General features: G+C 38.2%; 1 long non-coding RNA gene across 1 annotated transcript; it reads right to left on the minus strand.

Annotated features, from left to right (window-relative positions):
- Positions 1-1,940: 1,940 nt before the first annotated feature.
- On the minus strand, positions 1,941-20,491 carry LOC116565876. Its single transcript, XR_004275634.1, has 3 exons — positions 20,480-20,491; positions 6,038-6,041; positions 1,941-2,029 (listed from the first exon to the last, which is right to left on the minus strand). It is a non-coding gene; the product is annotated as an uncharacterized LOC116565876 (long non-coding RNA).
- Between the last annotated feature and the right edge of the window lie 1,635 nt (positions 20,492-22,126).

Consider the following 22,126-nt stretch of genomic DNA (forward strand, 5'->3'; position numbering starts at 1 on the left):
AGAACAGCCTGGCCAACATGATGAAACCCCATTTCTACTAAAAAAAAAAATACAAAAATTAGTCAGGCGTGATGGTGCGTGCCTGTAATCCCAGCTACTTGGGAGGCAGTAGAATCAGTTGAACCCGGGAAGCAGAGTTTGCAGTGAGCCAGAATCACGCAATTGCACTCCAGTGTGGACAACAAGAGTGAAATTCCATCTCAAAAAATAAAAATAAAGTAGAATAAAGCAAATAGAAGTAACAGTCAAGAGATGAGGCATGTTTAGATAAGGCAGTCAAAGAAGTGACATTTGGATAGAGAAGGTTTGAACAGACCCTGAGGAACTGTGCCATGCACATACCTGGGAGAAGAGATATCTTCTCCTGCAGATATAGGATGTTAAGTGCCAAAACTGCAACATGACCAATTGTCTTCAGTCTTTAAAATACGTTTATGGTTATAAAAGAAAGGTATGTTAAAACTACAACCCCAAATTTTTAACGTTGAACAAGTGGATGATTTTCAATTAACTTCTTGTCAGCAAGAATAAAGCGGAGGCTGATTGATTGTCAACTTCGATGATCATTATTTAAACAATAGATACTCGTTTTGCAGATATTGTGTGTCAGGCACACTTGTAGCTCCTGGAGACAAAGCAATGGACAAAAAATGTAAAACCCTTTGTCTTCATGGAGTTTTCATTTCAAGAGGGGGCAACTTTGAATTTGACTTTTCATTGTTTTTTCCCGACTGGTTTTGAAGTTGAAGACACCTTCTCAAAGACTAAAGTGCACCTCATGGCATTTCCTAGGGACCCTAAAGGCTATCTGGTCCAAGTACTCCTCTGATAGTGAATCTTTTATATCACTCGCCTTACTGCTTTATAAAATTCTCCTCAGTACCTTCAGCAGCAGAAATTCAAAATCCCTCTGACCTCACCATTTATGGGAACCTTCTCACTCTTGTCCCCTCCATTCCAGAAATACAGTCCTGTTGGGATTCCTGGAGAATGCCAGGCTCTGCACTTGCTGTTAGCCTCTAGACTCCTTCTCAGCTCACCACTTCCCCTTCTTCAAGCCTTTATTAAAATGTCACCTTTTCAGTAATTGTTTCCCGGTAACCCCGTTTAAAATTAACACCCCCACCCACACACACATATCATGTTACCACTGCAATGTTCTTAGTTCCCTTGTCACATTCTTTTTCTTCAAAACAGCTATCAGCCTCTAGTGGTTAAAATTCATTTATTTTGTTTATTGTCTGTTTCCTCCTACTGGAATGTAAAGTTAATGAAGACAAAGATTTTTATCTTGATTTGTTTACTGTTCTATCCTCTGGAGTAAGAAGGAAAAATGGTGCAGAGTCATTGCAAAATACATATTTGTGTGCATAATGTATATTTAAACATAAACCCCACCAGCATTCCTCTATTTGTGCTAAAGGGAAGTTGACCAAAAGCCATCACCTTGTTCCAGGTGGGACACATCTAAATATTAACACAATGATGACTACTTTCAGTTACAGTTGTGGGAAATCCAGAGACTTTCCTTCACGTTGGTGTTGCTCATATTTGTCTCTATAAAAGTTGAAGGTATGTCTTTAAATCTGAACAAGGAAGGAAACATCAGTTTAAATGTGCCGCTTTATGATGATTTAACCTTCTGCGCAGATAAAAGTTGGAGAGCCTGACCAGAGAATTCCTACAATATTACCACCAAACATCCAGCCAGCTTGATCTGTAGACAAGGTCTTAAGTCATATGATTTCCATATGTATACCATATGTGTTATGTATAAAATTTTTCTTTTTGGTGCCACAAAGAAAAATTAGTAGTGGGACAAAGGATCTCTCAGCAAAGCAATTCTTTTTGCTTCCTACAGAAAGGATATTCCCATCAGCAATCTTGCCACGAGAGTACAATGAGCAAAGAAAAGCAGTCATATTTCTTTCTTACCCATTTGGGGTTGTCCTTACTGCTGTGTCTCCGTTGGCTGGAGCCAGACCTCACAATCTAAACTGAAACCCAGTTGGCTAATAGCTTGAGACCTCTAAACAGGTAAAAGCAATAGAGAACAACAACAAAAAAAGGAAGTCCAAATAAGGAAGGGGCTGCAGGTATAAGGTAGGCTGCGAGCTGGGACATGCCTGTGAGCACGTCCAGCACAAACATCTTGGTTAAAGTACAAGGACATAGAATGTACTACGTGCCTGTAAGCATGGCATGTCTAACAGCTACATAGGATAGGGCTTAATAAAATTATTAGCACACTTAGTCTTTAACAAGAAAGGAAACTTTAAAAAGGAACTTTTCTACTTCCCACAATATGCTACTTTTTGAAGTGTAAGTAGATGTCCATTATGACTAATAAATATATACAGGAGAAATATTTCTACATTGGCTTGAACATATCATATGCAGGTATAATTGAAAATTTTGACTATTAGGTGGCAACAATGCTACGTAACTTGAAATTTATTCTGATACTGAAAGGCTCCTGTAAAATAACATATTTCATGTCAGGTTACTCAATGTGATAGGCAAAGCAGTAGTTCACAACTGTGTTTACAAATGAGAATCACCAGGAAAATGTGGAAGCGCTGATTCCCAGTCTTCACCCCAGAGGTTCTGCCTTGATTGTTGAACTATGGGGCCTACCAGTTTCTCAAGCTCCCCGTGCAGGTAGGTGGAGAGTCAATACAATAAGAAAATGAATACTGTCTAGGAAGTGACCAAGAGAACTGTTAGCCTTTATACTGAGTTTACAGAATTCTTTCCAGAAGCACACTGTCTTAATAGGAATAGGGTACTCAAAGCACTTAAGAAAAATAAGGCCAGGCACAGTGGCTGACACCTGTAATCCTAGCACTTTGGGAGGCTGAGGTGGGCGGATTGCCTGAGCTCAGGGGTTGAGACCAAACTGGGCAACGTGGTGAAACCCCATCTCTACGAAAATATTAAAAAATTATCTGGGCGTGGTGGCACATAACTGTAGCCTCCCAGCTACTCGGGAGGCTTAGGCACGAGAATTGCTTGAACCTGGGAGGCGGGGGTTGCAATGAGCCAAGATCATGCCACTGCACCGTGGTCTAGGCGAGAGAGTGAGACTTTGCATACAAAAAAAATAAATAAAAATAAGCAAAAGTCACATTTCTCTTCCAGGTATCTGCAACATGGAGATTTATAGACATTAGCATTTTGATAATAGAAATGCAATAATTTCAGCTTATTGTAAAGACATTTGAAATATTAACACTGGATAACATCTCCCTCAAGTAAGAAGACACATTGCAAAATCAGAGCCCTGGGGTAAATCCCAGAACAGAGTAACCAACAAGATATGCTGGCATAGTGTCCCAGGTACAGGGATAGAAGCCAAATTAACGTAAGTTGAATTTCTAATTCTGTGACTTAGTGTGTGAACACACATTTTAACTTCTTTATCTATAAAATAAGAATCACAAAACCTTATGAGCAGAGCTGTACAACCAGCGCAATTACACGGTCATGCAGATTCTCACACTCGGATGAGCCTTATGTTTAGGCTTTAATGCCCAGAGGCCACTATCTTGACATTCGTAATTTTCTTTGACTTTGAGTTTTGTAAGTGAAGTCCTGTGGAACCTGGAGCAGGCACTGGAGGCTTGGAGCCTTGGAGCCTTTGCTCACATGGGTCCTGCCTACACATCTCCCCAGGATGAGTTCTCAAAGATGCTCTCCTCACCCCCGGCAACACTGGTGCCCTCCACTCCCAACTGAGGCCTGGATAGGGACACAGAGAGGGACGGGGCCAGATGTAAGCACTCTACTTGCCAAGTGTCTTTAAATGTCTTTAAATCTGAACAAGGAAGGGAACATCCATTTAAATGTTCTGTTTTATGATGATTTAACTTCTTGCGCAGATAAAAGTTGGGAAGCCTGACCGAAGAATTCCTACAATAATACCACCAAACATCCATCCCACAGGATCTGTAGACGGAGTCTTAAGCCATGCTTGCCAAGTATCAGGGCAGGGCTCTGGGTTCCCGTCAGGGTTTGCACTCATCCTGCAAGTAGCCCCGTGCCAGGAAACCACAATAGTAAATAACACAATTTTAAAAATACTGTGACTAGTAGAGAAAAAACTTTAGAAATAGGAAAAAGCATGTTTCCTGCTTTTTGAACAAGAGGCTTGCGTTTTCATTCTGCACCGGGCCCTGCAAATTACGTAGCTGTCCCTGCTTGTAAAACGTAGATTTTTATCACATGCAGTTTTTGCACATCCATCAAAAAGACAACCTAAGACAAAGAGACTGCTTCTGTCAGAGTGGAAAATTTAGCATATATTAATTTCTCAAAATGTTAGTTCGTTTTCATTTCTATCATTATGTCTTTTCCTTTCGGCAAAGCAAGATGTAAAACTACTAATGAGCATTTACAGAAACTAAACTGTTTCTATTCAGACTTAATCTAAGTAGTTAAAGAAACATCCTAGATCATATCCTGCATACTCTTCTAATGATTTCTATTTTCTAGAATCTTTGGATCAGGACCAAGGTGGGTCCCTACCATCGCAATTCAAGTCACAAGCCCTGTCAAAGAAGTACTAACTACTATAAACACTTCTATAAAAAAACAAACCAAGAGATTTGCTCTGTAAAGCACTGAAAACAGCACTTTTCCCCCTAGGGAGACTTATATTCAGAACAATTAGAAGTTTCCACTCTGACAATGATTTGGGATTTTGAACTATATTAAATCCGTTTTTTAGAAATAGATGGGACATAAATAAAAAATGAATATTATCTGCTTTCGAGCCATCTGGTGTTGATATTTCTACTGTACCTCTGGAGAACTCCTAAGAGCCAAAAGAAAAGGAAGTCGTAATTCTGTTCACTGCAGCTGCTAAAGTTGTCACCACCTGTTTTTCTGCGTTTACCTATCAGTGAGAACCAGCAGTCAAAATAACATATTTTTTTAGTATAAGTGGTTATTTGTCAAATAGGGAATGATTTACATTGTTATAACCCAATACTAACGACTTTTGGTCCTTTTAAGTTCCTGGATTTAGACAGTATAATTTTTCAGGTGCAGACTAGTAATGGGAGAAGAATAGAGGCCCAGAGTAGTTTTAGTAAAGAACCGCTTATTCCTAGTTCATATTTTTTACTGCACCAAACACATTTTTCCCTTAATCTTCCCTCTGCAGAGTAATACAGTATTCCCAAATCTTTTCATTTTTCATGAGACAGGCTTTTACTCTAATCTATACTTTTTGTCACTGATGTCTGAAAAATCGCCTCCAATCTGGGTCTTCCTTGAGTTTGTTGACTTTAGAAATTATGTGTTTATGTCTCATGAAGGTAAATAGACTATTTTGTGACTACAGAATCTCTGGTTATGCTACTACTCTTGTTTCATTCATCATGCAAAAGAAATACAGTGACTAAAACAGACCTCTCTGACTGTATCCAGAAGACCTCAGGTAGGCTGCTTAGTCCTGGGCTATTTTCTATGTAGTAAAATAAAAATAAAAATCTTCCCAGCTTTCTAAAAATAATACCTCATGAAGCTCTAAAATGTGTCAGTGTTCAGGCTTCATTTCTTTAGTCAAGCTGACCTAGGGCTTTGTACCCACAAAAATCCAAATATGCTGAGATAGAATACTGAGTGATGCTACTGTCTTTCCTAACTCACTTTAAATAAGTTGATCTGAATTTTTTTCTAAGAGCAGCTGTGTCCCTTATGTGTAGAGGAGTGGGTGGTAAGAGAGGGAGAAATAATGATTAGATGCCACCAACGGGATTTTCTAAATAGCAAGAATTTATTCTACTTCATAGTTTTGACTAGGGCTCATCATGCTGATGATACATTGTAAATTATTTTCATCTAACTTTCTTTTAGAAAGTGAAAGAATACAATTTAGAGGGAAATGAAAGCAAAGAATAAAATAGTAAGCCTAGATCAGCAAAGTCCTTACCCTATAATGTCAAAGCTTCCATCATACGGAATCTAAGACACCATAATTGTAAAACATGCCATAATGTACTAATAAAAAAGAAAAATTATGACAGAAGACTTTCCTAACACTAAGAATATTCATTTATATTTATTTTAAAAGATCTTTGTTACTTAATTGTATGTAGACTTTTTATTATGCATTATTGTGTGCACATACCAAAAAAAAAAATAAGGTAAATAAATTGGGTTTTTTTTCTACAATTTTTTAAATCAAAGTCTACCTTTTGGGCCCAATCTCATGTTTTATTTTCACAAAATATCCTCTGTTACATTAACTGCACTGCAGCATTTCATAAAATAATCTACCAAAGAACCAAATGCCGTTGGTGCAAGGCTCTGAACTACTTGAGACTACATAAAGCTGGCTGGCATCCCTTTGACTCCCAATGCAAGCGCCTTGCAAACACATGTGACTCACCACCTCCCATACCTCCTCCACAGCCATTTTGTTCCTATGGTTTAGAAGAGTGCTCTATTAAGAAATTATGAGAAGAAAAAAGATATTTAAATGAGCAGAGTTACTTCCTACCTGATACATGTTAATTACTGAAGGAAAAATAGTAACTACAATATGGAGGAACTTGGTGATGTCATGTTAACCCAGTGATCAAAGTTAACATTAGTGATAAGACAAAATGACATCATCAGGTAACTCCTAATGTGCTACACTGAAAATGGATATCTATGATTTTCCTGCCCCGCTTCTCCTCCACCAAAAAAAAGTATAACCTGAATCTAATCATGAATAAACATGAGAGCAAACTCGGATTAAGATACAACAATTACAAAATAACTGGCCTGTAATCTTCAAAACTGTTAGGTCATAAAAGAGGAAAGATTGAAGAATTGTTCAGATTGAAGGAGACTAAAGAGACAAGACAACTGAATACAACATGTAACCCTTTCTTTTGCTAAAAAGGCACATCTGTGGGGTGGGGAGTGGTGGTTCATGCTTGTAATCCCAGCACTCTGGGAGGCTGAGGCAAGCAGATCACTTGAGTTCAGAAGTTCGACATCAGCCTGGCCAACATGGCAAAACCCTGTCCCTACCAAAAGCACAAAAACAATTAGCCAGGTGTGATGGCAGGCACATGTAATCCCAGCTACTCAGAAGGCTGAGGCATGAGAATGGCTTGAGCCCAGGAGGTGGAGGTTGCAGTCAGCCAAGATGGTGCCACTGGACCCTAGCTTGGGTGACAGAGCAAGACTCTGTCTCAAAATGGGGGTTGGGGGAGGGAGTGGCATCTGTGGGACAATTGACAGAATTGGAATGCCTTTAGGTAAGAATATTTTACCCATGCTAATGGGCTAATTTTGATATCTGTACTATGGTTATGTATTATTTAGGTGCAAAGGGCATTGTGTCTGCATACCCAAAACTTACTCTCAAGTTATTCCAGAAACAAAAACACACCAATACTTATTACCTAGGTAGAGATAGAATAATGGTCAAATAAATGTGGTAAAATGTTAATCTTTGTGGAATCTGGGTCAAGCTTATAAAGAAGTTATTTGTATTATTTTTTCCTAAAAGTATGCAATTATTTCAAAACAAAATGTTTTCAATAGCACTCCATGATTTTTTCTGACATTTTCTTTGAAATAGTTGACACCCATTCTGCAAGTTTTGTTGACAGTGCTTCTAGGTTCCATAAAGAAGGGTAATGCCACTACAGCAGCTTTGCATTTCTGACCAGCAGCAATTGTAAGATGTCATTGATTCTTAGATGCATCTCAATTCCCAAGATGTTAAAATGGACAAAATACATAATTTAGAATCATAAACACATTTTAGTTGAAACAGGCACATTTGAAGACCAGATTTGAACAAATAATGATTCTCCCATTTAGTATTCACATTAGTTTCCTATTGCTGCTGTAACAAATTAACACAAATGTAATGGCTTAAAACAAGACAAAAGTATTGTCTTCTGGTTTTGGAAGTCAGAAGGTCAAAATGAATCCACAGGGAGGCTGAAATGGAAAATCGTTTTTCTTGTCTTCTCCAGCTTCTAGAGGCTGCTTGCATCCTTGGCTGGTGGCCCCTCTCTGTTTCAAAACTCATCTGGCTTGGAAAACCTCATCCTTGATAACAAAACCTCATCTGGCTCAGGTATTACAAGTGCTGCTCCTGGACTTCCCAATCTCTTGCTTAAAGAAATATTGCTGTGTAAATGTGGTCTTGGAATAAAAGGAAATTGTGACTGGAAAAGAGAAAAAAAAGTTTCTGATAAGAAAAATGTTAGGAAAACCTGATCTTGGGAAGATAATCTGACATTTTGACACAAATATTTATTAATTGTCCTGGGAACTCTGCTTAGGTTATAAGACTCCGTTGTTATTGATGTTATCGTGGATTTTTGGGGGCAATAAGATAACATGTTATCAAGAATTAGTTCCATTTTTGTTTCTTAATCATTTTCTTTTTTAAGCATTGACTGACAGGTACAAATTCCAGAAATTAAGGAATTCCAGAATTTTTAAAATTGGGTTAAATATACCCAGAGCTGATAAAAAGCACTAGAGAGTGGCCAAAAGAATACATTGTTGATGGTCCTCATAATCAATATGACTTTTTGTAATTGTGTTAAATTAATTCTCACACATACATATATACATATATGTTTATGTTAGAAGAGTGCTTGCAACAATTACATAAGTGTTAACTATTATTACTATATATTTATATTTCTATTATGTAGCAATTATTATTATCTTTCTTGGCAAATATTACTACCAGTTTGCATTGAAATTGCAAGAAAACTTGGATCATACATAGAAACATTTTTATTCAGTTAATATGTGAAGGAAAATATCAAAACACCCATTTATGTTGATATATATAAGTTAGTCTGTACATACTAACTACTTTATAAGTTGTTGGCAAGATTAAGAGGTAATGCATTTAAGGCAATTTGCCTTCGGCCAGTACATTATTTTTAATAATAAGTGTTATTGTTTCTCAACTTTGATAAACTTTTTAAAGGGTCTAGATAATGCTGAGTTTGGAAATAAGATAAGAAAAGCAAGAGAGAAAGATAGCATGTTAGGAAATGAGTAGAAAATTACTTCCTTTAAGTAATTCCCTGATCAAAAATATTGCCTATGATATCGATAATAATAGCTAATGTTTTTTGAGCATATACTATGTTCTAGGTATCATGATAATCACTTTCTACATGTTATTTCATTTGGTCCTTAGAACCAAATGAAGTGAATGTTATGCTATCCTTATTTTGCCTAGGGATTAAGTAATTTTCTTAATGTCACAAATTAAATATAACAGTACTGAATGATATCAAACCCAGGCAGTCCAAACTCATGTTCTAAGACACGGCACTGTGCTCTCTCCATGATATATGATTCTTTACTCCACAGACCCCGCTTCATACCAGATTGTATTGCCCATGTTCTCCTGATGCTTGCTAACTGTGCTTGAATTTTCTGGGGTTTTTTCTCCCTAACCATTCCTACACCCTTCAAAGGCAGAGACAAAGCTTTCTATTTCTTTTTTACTTAACCCAAAAGCTTATTATTAAGGGCAAAACACAGAACATTTCTGAAGAGACACCCTGGGCTCACAGCAGAGACCAAGGCAGATAATCAACACCAGGAGTACTATCGAAAACCTACGAAACATCAACATGATTCCGCATCCTCACTTTTCTTAATCAATACTTTCTATTTATTCAGAGCCAAGCTTATGAAGGATGAAGATTACCTTGATGAAGAGCAAGCCCTCTGGTTACTGATGCTGATATCTAGAAAAATCACTATGCTTAAATTCAATATTCTGCACTATAGCTCCCTAATAGACTCAAACAAATGGCAATGGGTATACTCAGCCTTTTCTGAGCTTCTAGAAAACATTCATCCATTGCATTTCTCTTTAACTTCTTTTTTAATTATCTGACTGCCTCTTACCTGGGCCCAGTAGAATTTTAAATATGAGAAAGGAATCATCAGAGAATAGGCTTAAAATGAAAAAAGGAAATAGAAATTGCATTTTATTTGACTTTTTAAAACTCATCTACTTTCAGATTGAATCAGTTTACTAGCTAAAACAAGATTTCAGGGTGAATAACTTTTATGAGAACATACAAAGTGCATTTTAACAGAGGTCTACATTCACAAGTGGCCATTATTCTTGTCCAAACATAATTCATCTGAGTGTTCCTAAGCTACCAAATCCAGAACAAAGCAGAACAAAAGAAAAATATACTATTTGAAGTTCTTTGTACTTTTCTAATCTGGAACAGACTGCTCCCATATTAAGAAAATTAGGTGCAAATAATATCTTAAAAATAAGTAGACAGATATGCACTGATTCTTTTTGACATTATATCTAAATTTAATTTTAGACTAATTTTCCTCTTACTTAGAGCAAAATATTGCTAAGGGAACAGGCTGTCTTCATCTGGCTTATAGTAAACATTTGCCACTTAGAATTCTGGAGCCAGCTGACTTTCTTAATATTTGGCAATAGACACTAACATATCTTTTATGAATTACGGCAAGCCAATAGGAAGAGAGCAACCCAGAGGGTGTAAGAAGCCTAGCAATCAACCAGGCAGCAGAGTGGGGGTTGATAACCATCATCTGCATGCCCTGAAGGCAAATTTTCCACAGCCTTCTAGGTGCTGCCATCCTGCCTCCCTCACTCCACCTGTTGCCCCGGCTCTCCAAACTCAGCCTTGGGAGTTTGTTCATTCAATCTTTCAAAGAACCAGGATATCCCTGCAAGGATAAAGAAGCAGGGAATTAATTACCTCATGGTGTGATAAGCACAGGATAATTCTGTAGAAAGAAAACCTAATGTAAACCTAGAAGATCAAAATAAGGTTCCTGGAGAAAGTGATGTTCTGACCAAGAAAAGAGTTATACACTTGGGCTGGGCATGGTGGGTCACGTCTGTATTCCCAGCACTTTGGAAAGCCAAGGTGGGGGGATCACTTGAGGTCAGGAGTTTGAGACCGGCCTAATCAACATGGTGAAACTCCATCTCTACTAAAATTAGCCGGGTGAGGTGGTATGCGCCTGTAGTCCCGGCTACTCAGGAGTCTGAGGCAGGAGAATCATTGAACCTGGGAGGCGGAGGTTGCAGTGAGCCAAGATCATGCCATTGCACTTCAGCCTGGGTGACAGAGTGAGACTCCATCTCAAAAACAAACAAACAAACAAAACTCATTAATAAGAAAGAGGAACAGCCTTATTGCTGTTATGGAAAAAGTTTTAGTGGTCTAGGTAGAAGATTAAACCAGATTAAAAGAAAAAGAGTTAAACACTTGAAGAAGAGATAGAAAAGCATTCTAGAAAGAAAAAAGTATTTGCAAAGGATGACAGGTAAGCATGACCAAGGAACTGAAAGAATTTCGGTTTAGCTGCAGCATCTGATGAACACAACCACTTAGGGATCCAGAGTAATGGAGATACCATCTCATATCTGCAACACTAGAAACATCTGTCTTTCTTGATCACCACAGCAGGGAAACAGACATCTGAATGACTTTTTTTTTTTTTTTTTTTTGGGTGGGGGACGGAGTTTCGCTCTTGTTACCCAGGCTGGAGTGCAATGGCGCGATCTCGGCTCACCACAACCTCCGCCTCCTGGGTTCAGGCAATTCTCCTGCCTCAGCCTCCTGAGTAGCTGGGATTACAGGCACGCGCCACCATGCCCAGCTAATTTTTTGCATTTTTAGTAGAGACGGGGTTTCACCGTGCTGACCAGGATGGTCTCGATCTCTTGACCTCGTGTTCCACCCGCCTCGGCCTCCCAAAGTGCTGGGATTACAGGCTTGAGCCACCGCGCCCGGCCCTGAATGGCTTTTATATACTTCAGTCTACTTCTATCGACAGCCTATTGGTGAGCACTAGTCATATGCTTCTCCCACCCCACCCCCAAAATTAAAATGACCTAGAAAATGTAGGGGGCTGAGATAATGTTTAATGCATAGCACTGTCTCTGTTGTAGGCATGATATTAATGGCTGTCTTACTCTATTTGTGTTGCTATGAAGGAATACCTAAGGCTGAGTAATTTATAAGGAAAATAGGTTTATCTGGCTCATGGTTCTGCAGACTGCACAGGAAACATGGCACCATATCAGCTTCTGGTGAGGATTTCAGGCCACTTCCACTCCTGGGGAAGGTGAAGGAGAGCCACATGCACAGAAATCACTTGTGAGAGAGGAGGCAAGAGGGAAAAAGGAGGGAGGTGCCAGGCTCTTTTTGAACAAACAACTCTCTGGAAACTAATAAGAATGAGAACTCACACAACCCTCACCCCATGCTGAGAGAGCATTAATCTATTCATGAGAGGTTATTCTAATCTATTCATGAAAGGTCATTAATCTATTCATGAGAGATATGCCACCATGACTCCAACACTTCCCACCAGTCCCCACCTCCACATTGGGAATCAATTTCAACATGTGATTTGGGGGGGTAATATTCAAACTGTAACAATTATTTTGTAAGCCATGTTTATGGAGTTTGCTTTATTGTGAGGGCATTAAAGAGCCAATGAAGAATTTTAAGCAAGATAATTAAAGGACTGGATTTTGAACTTGTTGCTCCTCTGCAGGGTTTCCTCCCCTGTTACTCTCCTCACCTGGAAGTGGATAGGGAGTCTCAGAAAATGCCGGAAAATAATGCTGTTAACAATTACGAGATTGTTAAAATCGACAGAATGATCCATTGTCCCACCCATCTCTCAATTAAAAGCATGTGCTTTCTTGAGTACCCCAGAAAGTAAATGCCCCAAAATTTTTTTTTAAAAAGGCTCCTAGTTATGATGTAGCAGCCTTGAGGAAGATGGATCATTCAGGCACTGATATGTTTAAGTAAACAGAACAAAGAGAAGGGGGTATGAGGCCTGAACTTCAAAAATGAGGAGACACTGATGTTATTGGCACATCCTCTCATTTCTTCTAGACACAAGCCTCAGCAGATGTCAAGTGCCATCAGATTACTCCTTAAGAAGGGCCTCAGCATACCATCCATGGTTAGTCACAACTTCCCCAGGGATGACTTGCACATGGGAGGAAAAATAGGAGAAGATGGAAGCACAGTTGATGTTATTTCTTTCTTTATCGGTATTGCCAATAAAATTGCCTGCTCAGTTTTTCTCAGTGATTAGTATTTGTATGATGTGTGTGTGTCAAGGCAGACTAGAGCAGGTCCTCTTTAACTCCTCTTGCTCCAGTGGTCAATAACTCAATGATTAGCAGAAGCACCTCAGAGGCTTGTTAAAAATACAGCCTTAGTTCATGCATTCAACTTACTTAAAATCAAACTCTCTGGAGTAAGATCCATGAAGCTAGTTTAGTTGTTTTTGTTTTTTTACAAAAATTTTCCAGGCTTGTAAAATGTTGCTGTAGTTAATTGTAGTTGCTGTAGAAGCAATCTGCCATGAAATTATTTTCTAGCTAAAGATCTACTATGGGTTTTAGTCATTTGCGGGGTTTTGTTTTTCATTATTTGAATGTGTCTGTTTCGACATATATCTCTCAAAAAAGGTTTTCAAAAAACCAGAGACCTTGTCTGCCTGCTATTGAATTTCTGTGCCACCTTACACATAATGGTAGGCACTCGGCAGACATCTAAAATAAATACAGAACAGAAAGCAATAAAATCAATTTGAATTGGTATTCTTGATGGAGATGAGTCTGCAGATGCATATCACAGGAAAGGAAACAGCATTCCTCCCTAGGGCACAGACCTATTTTTATGTTCAAGCTGCTCCCTTTTGGTAGACAGCGTCATAAGCATCACCAAGTTAAATCTGCTGTTTGACAGGTGGAGTCTTATGTGATTGACTCAATAACATTCACTTTTTGAACACATTTTTTTTTTCAGCCTTCATAGAGAAGTTATGGAAGGAGCATTTTTATTTACCATGTTGCAGGTTAGCCAACAGGATAAAATTGTGTTCATTGTGGCATCAAAATAAAAAATAGCTTTTGTCTTTTTTTCCTAAATTTTTGTGTTTTTATCCTCATTCCAGATGCCATGAGTTGTATTTGCCTTTTATATGCATGTTTTTGCTTTGCATTTAACACAGGTTTGAATATTTCAGAAACTATATGGAAATACGGAAACCCTATTTGGAATTTGATCTCAATTTGCAAAAAGAAAGTATGGGAAAATTATTTTCAGTTGATAGACAAACAAATTAAAAGTGATGGGCTGGGTGTGGTGGTTCATTCCTGTAATCCCAGCACTTTCAGAGGCCAAGGCAGGCAGAACACTTGAGCCCAGGAGTTTGAGATCAGCCTGTGCAACATGGCAAAACCCCATCTCTAAAAAGAAATACAAAAAAATTAGCTGGGCATAGTGGTACATACCTATAGTCTCAGCTACCCAGGAGACTGAGGTGGGAGGATCACCCAAGCCTGGGAGGTCGAGGCTACAGTGAGTCGTAATTGTGCCACTGCATTGCAGCCTGGATAACAGAGTGAGACCCTGTCTCAAAGAAATTTGATTTTTTTTTTTTTACAGAGAACAGTTTATGATGGAAAATAAAACATATGGATGTCAATTAATTTCAAATTTTCTGTAATTTGTATGCCAGTTTTTTCAGAAATAGCTCAAATCAGGGCACCCTCAGGAAGAATGTAGCTGGCTGATGAAACTCCATCCTCTGCTCAAAATTCAACCACTGCCCTTAAATTTCAATGTGAAATACTTGACCTTGGTGCTGAAAGAAAAGGGTAGTAGTACTAAGACAAAATTGGCCTTCTTCTATAGACCCCACCCTTCTTGAAAATAACTTCTTCTGAAAAGTAGTATCAAACAGACCAGCATTTCCTTCACAAAAAATATCCAATAGAAAGCCTCCTCAATACAACTTGTTAATACCATTTGAAGTTGTTGTTTCTGAAAGACCATGAATATCACAACTTAACTCATCACAAGTCTGCAAATTAACTCATTCATCAAGAAAAATTAAATTGGATCAAAATGGCCATAACTATAATTACAGTAAGAAATTATAATAAAATGCAGGTGGCTGCTTGATACTGCCATTTCATCTTGCTGAACTCTAGACATAGCAAGCAATGGAGCTCAGAAATTACCCTCAGAGCATAGCATTATACCTAAAAGCATAGTGCCCTCTAAGGAAACAGAAATGTCCCTCTGTCATTAGTTGAATGTCAACAAAAAGTCACTAAGGGATAATATTGTTTCTTTAATTCTAAAGAAAATGTTCCTTCCTGACTATATGACAACTCTTAAACACTATATCACATTTTCACACTCATGCTGAACCTACTAGCACACATATTAAATTTCCTGATAACTTAAAAATAAAAGCAGTTCCCCAAGTGCTATTCTTCTTCAATCATTAAGGATTCTCATTTTTCAAGAGGAAATAGAAAGCTTAAAACAGGACACTTGAATATTATATTTCCTCTGCAAATTTCATAAGTAAGCATTTTAAAATATAGAGAATGCCGTCCACATTGAAGAGAACATACGTTTTTATATAACTGAAATATCTTTTCACTATAAATACTAGCAATGTTTATTTTAACAGTAAAACCCTAGTTAACCAAAATTATTGGTGTATATATATAGTATGTTGGATATGCCTTTATGCATCCTTTTAGCCTTACACCTCACCTGCCTTGCATTCTGGCTGCAGGTGAAGCAACCAGTCTGTCCACCTCCAACCACTTTAGTATAGGTTCCCCTTTATAGCACTTTACCTCGGACCAGTCCACAGGAGCCTCTCATCTTCTGCCCAGGTGTTCTCTTGACCTCACTATGTGAGATGACACAGAAGCATGCTTTGCACCCATGCATCTGTTACCCAAGAGGGTAAAGTGAATCATTTGACCATTGAGAGGTAAATGTTTCTCACTATCTCAGAAGCAGAAGGACATCCTAAAACACATTTCATGTGGCTGGGTGACTGAGCAGCTCGTTACCTGTAGAGATACACAATTGATAATACATTCTCATTTTGCATCTTCTGTTTGGCTCACCTTTGATCCCTGGACTCATACTCCCCAGTAAAGTGTTTTGAAGTAAGACTTTGTCTCAAGCTCTGCTTCCTGGCAAACGCAAGCTAAGATATAACTGTACAACATACACATATATAGTAAGACTTACAGTTGTCACATACTGTTAAGTTATAGCTGTTCGAGAATGGGTGGAAGTCAGTACTACTACCATCATCATTAGCCATGAAAAAGACAAAAGAGATTATATGGCTCAGTGATCTTTCTAAGTTTATGTAAGGCACACATTCTAATTAATTAAATAGCTACAGGTGTATATATCTCAAGTTCAAAAGACTGCTTAACCTTTCCTGCTTTTGTTCACATTAAGAACTAACGCCCTAAGCACCTTTAAAAGAGCAGATTTATTTGTTTGTTTCTTTGTACAGAGGCATAGTATAGCTCTGTTGCCCAGGCTGATCTCAAACTCCTGAGCTCAAGCAATTCTCCCCCCTCAGCCTCCCAAAGTGTTTGGATTACGGGTGTGAGCGACCACATCCAACCAAAAGTGGATATTTTTTTTAACTTTCCCAGTGGCAGAAGGGAAGTCAACCAACTCATAGGTTCATACATACAGAAAATCACACAGAAACCTTGCTTAACCATTACACACACATACACACACACTTGCATACACACACACACACACACACACACACAGAGTTGTATACACATACACCGACCCAGGGGAACAACGGCATATTCACACAGCAATTAGGATACACAAAATAGACTAAAACTTAGAGATAAATCTTTTGAACAGGACGTCTTTTATCCAGGTAATTACCTGATGATCATAGTGTAAATTATGCTATCATAAATAAAAATAAGACACAAAATAGATTATATAAATTCTAAGTCTTTACTCAACTAACTTTCTCAAATTGTGCTGGACACAGACAAGTCATATACTAGATTCAATACTGTTAATTATACATAGTAATATTTTCTAATATCCATGTAGTACTTTATATTTTAATAACTTTTTCACTGAGTTGTCTTATTTAATCCTCCAAATCTGTGAAATAATTGATTTTATCATTCCCATATTGCAAATAAAGGTCAGAGAGGCTAAATAACCCATAGAGGATACAGTATACTGCCTGCACTGCAAAGTCAGAATTTGTAGAACTGTTTATTGAGCCACCCTTTCAAACTCCTTTATCTCTGATTATCCCTTAATATTGTCTCACATATACCAGCTTCTTACCACCTCTCTAACTTGACATTCTAAAAGGATCCCAAATGTCTGGTTTCATTTCCCTATATTTTACTACTACTTAGTGTTTTTATGGTCTCTTCTGCTTCTAAACATTTAGAGCAACCCAAATTACCCATAAACCACAAAGCTATGATGATTGTGCACACCAGTTGGCTGCCTTCCTAGCAGTCCTCCCCAGTTTCTTCCATGCTTAAAGGGCCCTGATTTCATCTGGTGCCTACCTCTCTTCATGCCACAAGAACCAAGGAGGGGTTACCCTATTTTCAGTTCCAAGAGTAAATCTTGATAGGCCTATGCCAGTAATTATGACCCCAGTTCTTTTTCCAAGGATTGGTTTAAGCACAATCACATGACATAATTTCATACAATGAGACATACATGAGGGAGATGATATGGGAGAAACTTATGGAAAGGTTTTCCACTATTGTTATGAGCTGAATTGTGTTAAACTTATATGTTGAAGCTCTAACTCCCAGTACCTTAGAATATAATGCCTTTGGAAATAACGTTTCTTGTTGTTTTGTTTTTTTTTTTTAAGGTAGAGTTTTGTTCTTGTTGCCCAGGCTGGAGTTCAATGGCACAATCTCGGCTTACTACAACCTCCGCCTCCCAGGTTCAAGCGATTCTCCTGCCTCAGCCTCCCAAGTAGCTGGGATTACAGGTATGTGGCACCATGCCCGGCTAATTTTATATTTTTAGTAGAGACAGGGTTCCAGCATGTTAGTCAGGCTAGCTGATCTCGAACTCCTGACCTCAGGTGATCCCACTTCGGCCTCGCAAAGTGCTGAGATTACAGGCGCGAGCCACCACACCCAGCTGAGATAATGTCTATAATGAAGTAACTAAGATTAAATGAGGTTGTATGGGAAGTCCCTAATCTAATCTGACTGATGTCCTTTTGAGAGGAACTGTGGACACCCGAAAAGACACCAGGGATAAGCAAACAGAGGAAAGACTATGTGGGGACACACAGAATGTGAGCATGTGCAAGCCAAGGAGGATGGCCTCAGAAAAAAACAAACCTGTGATATCTTGGTCTTGTACTTCGAGACTACAGACTATGAGAAAATAAATTTCTGTGCTTTATTATGGCAGCCCTGGAAATCTAATGCAATCATTTAAAAATTACATGTAAATAAATTTTAAAATAATGACACAAGGAAGGAAGCACCCTTTCTGTTACTAGACATTTTGATATCTGATTGTGAAGATGGAAACTGTTTTAGCCATCTTACACCTGTACAGAGAATACATCTGAGAACTGGTTTCCATGTTGAGTACAGCAGATCTACAAAAATGTGTATAACAAAAACCGGTTTTCTTGATGATGCTCTTAAGCCAAGTTAACTAAACTTGGATCACTCTGTCTTCAAGAGTCCTCTTATATGAAATTATGTTTTCCTGATTTATTTAAGCTGTGGTTTTCTGTTAATTATAGCCAAAATCGCCATATTGATACAATCAGTTGGAAAAAGTTCAGCTGTTGACAAGCTAAGGCTGTTTCAGCCGTTACTCTAGACTTTACTCCTTTATTCCTCATTCGTTCCTAGTTGTCTTCCGTTTCAAACTCTATATTCTTGGCTCTTAAACTTTGCCTCCAACCTGCCTCAGAGCTTTTAACTTAACTGTAACTTATCCATAGTTTCCTAAGCATTTCACTCTCAATTGCTCCCTATAAACTTGTTTAGTTTCTCTTAGGTGGGAATTACAATCTTGGATCTATCGACTTAAAATGAAGTCCAAGGTCAGTTCCAAAATGTAGGCAAAATCAGAAAGATATGCTAATAACCTACCTTTTAGTTGACATGGCCAACCCAATACATACATCTGTGTTATGCCCTGTTTATAAGTAATGGCAAATTGCTGAAGGACTGACATCCAATTTTATATAGGCAAAAAGTCTGAGACCTCAAACCCGATTTCCTAATACCAAATACTTTGCTAATTCCATTATTGTATCAGTTAATAAATAGGATGTTAATATATTGGGACCAGATAGTATTCACTTAACAGTTTTTAAAAAATTATAAGTTGAAAATGTAGAAATACATATAATTTCTCGTTAATTTTGTAAATAGGCAGAGATTTAAGGACTTATAAATTATTAAAAGGATCTTGGAATTATAGACTCTTGCCCCCCTACTTGGAAGTTTCATAAAATCTTTATAAGCAAGAGACTCTGTGATGAACCCCTTTGTGGATACAGATAGAATGAATACATAGAGCTTAATCTATAATCCAAAATTTAGTGGGAGAAACATGCTATCAGGTAAACATTTTACTTTTTGTATCTTACTTACAAATACATTGACCTTAATCCAGCTATTGATAATATCATTGACTTCCAGAGGTTTTTTTTTTTTTTTTTTTTTTTTTTTTTGGCTTATTTGTTTCTGGCTATCTCCCTTTTGGATTCTCTCACCTTGTTTTTGTAACCTGTCTTTCATATTTCCAATCTCATTTCCTGCTTTTTGCATCACTTTCCATCAGGTATTAATTTCTGTGTTCCTAGCCATAACCAGTTAACCTAAATGTCATTCTTGACAATGCTTTGTATCTAATAATCCATTTTAATGGTCTTGGAACTGCACAATATCTTGACTATACACTCAACACTGAAGTTCAGCAAAAGAACCCATGTTCCTTTCCCTGACTCAATAAATATTTAGAGAGGGTAATCTACTGGGAAAAGAGTAATGTGGTTTCTGTAAGGGAATATTATAGTCATCTAGTAGCATTCTTTGAAGAGGTAAATTAAAAGATAAATAAGAGATAGGGTGTGATGCCTCACACCTGTAATCCCAACCCTTTGGGAGGCAAAGGCCAGTATGGATCATCTGAGCATAGGAGTTTGAGACCGCCCTGACCAATATGGTGAAACCCCGTCTCTACTAAAAACAAAAATTAGCCAGGCATGGTGGCATTCCATGCCATTCCTGTAATTCCAGCTACCTGGAGGGCTGAGGCAGGAGAATTGGTTGAGCCCGGGAGGGGGCAATTACAGTGAGCTGAGATCACACCACTGTACTCCAGCCTGGGCAACAGAGCAAGACTCTGTCTCCAAAAAAATAATAAGAAAATAGATAAATAAGGACAACAAGCAAAGGTTAAGTGTCTAGACTTTAAATTCAGACCTTCCAATGAGAGATTATCTTAAAGGTGAATCACTCACTATTGGATTATACAACTAGCAGCCATCTGTATCCATGGGTTCCTCTTTCATGGATTCAACCAGCCAGAGATCAAAAATACTCAGGAAAAAAATGCATTGGTACTGAACAGGTACAGAAGCATTTTTTTTCTTGTAATAGTCCTAAAACAACACAGTATAACAACTATTTACATAATATATTTATTGTATTAGGTATTATAATGATTTAAGAGATGATATATGAAGTATACAGAAGCATGTGCATACGTTACATACAAACACTTTATCAGAGACTTGAGCCACTGCAGATTTTGGTATGCTCCACAGAGCCTGGAATTAATCCCCCGTGAATACTGAGGGACAACTGTATTCACAGAAAATACTTTATCATGGATTCTAAAAAATGTTAGTGCCAAAAATTAGAGCATGAATTTTAGAGGAAGCCAGGCAATGGGAGAGATATCACAGAGATCAGTACTGAGATTAACTTTGGTCAATAACTTTTTTTTTTTGAGACAGGGTCCCACTGCAGTGGCGTTATCATAGCTCATTGCAGCCTCTATCTACCGGACTCAAGCCATCCTCCCACCTCAAACTTTTGAGTAGATGGGACTACAGGCATACTACCATACCTCACCTACCTTATTTTATTCTATTATTTTATTTATTTGATTCAGAGTCTTGCTCTGTCACCCATGCCAAAGTGCAGTGGCATGATTTTGGCTCACTGCAGCCTCTGCCTCCCAGGTTCAAGTGATTGTCCTGCTTCAGCCTCCGGAGTATCTGAGATCACAGGCAGCAGCCACCATGCCCAGCTAAATTTTTTTGTATTTTTTTAGGAAAGACGGGGTTTCACCATGTTGGGCAGACTTGTCTCAAACTCCCGACTCAAGTGATCTGCCAACTTCAGCCTCCCAAAGTGCTAGGATTCATGCCTATAGCCACCATGCCTGGCAATAATTTTTGAAATAGAAGACGACTGTAGAGTATCATTTCATAATTTAAAAATGACTTGTCAGTGATGAATTATAAAGATAAGGGAAAAGTTTAGGAAATTTCACAAGGTAGGCAGTTGGACAGAAATTTAAGATATCAACTTCGTGATGAGAAAAGTAAGGTCCTATTATGGGCTGAATTGTGTTTCCTGAAGATTCATATGCTAAATAAAGTCCTAACCGCCAGTACTTCAGCGTGTGACCGTATTTGGAGACAGTGTCTTTAAGGAGGTAATTAAGTTAAAATGAAGTCAGTATGGTAAGCCCTAATCTGATATGACTGATGTCCCTGTAAGAAGAGGAAATCTGAACACAGGTGCACAGAGGGAAGATGATGTGAAGACATAGGGAGAAGATGGCCATCAACAAGCCAAGGAGAGAGGCCTCAGAAGAAACCAACACTGCCAACACCTTAATCTTGGACCTACAGACTCCAGAACTGTGAGGAAATAAATTTCTGTTGTTTGAGCCACCCAGTCTATGGTCCTTTGTTACGGCAGCCCTGAAAAAATAATAGAGGTCCTAAAGGTAGATGTAATGTAAATGATGGCCAGGGAATAATTGGCTTAGTGTGCCATTTGGAAAAACCAGACAGAGAACTTGTTATCAGTCTAATGTGGTTCCAGTAGACAAAAAGATCATCAGATTATTGAGAAGCAGAAGGCAGTGAGTTGAAAGCAGAATAGAAGGTACTTTTATATTTGGCACAAACCATGTACAGTCACTCAAAAATCACCTTAGGATGCATATATTTAAGCAGATTGCACAGAAAGTAA

Source organism: Sapajus apella, unplaced genomic scaffold (assembly GCF_009761245.1).
Source record: "Sapajus apella isolate SASKATOON/1434 unplaced genomic scaffold, GSC_monkey_1.0 scaffold41, whole genome shotgun sequence".
Lineage (NCBI taxonomy): Eukaryota > Metazoa > Chordata > Mammalia > Primates > Cebidae > Sapajus > Sapajus apella.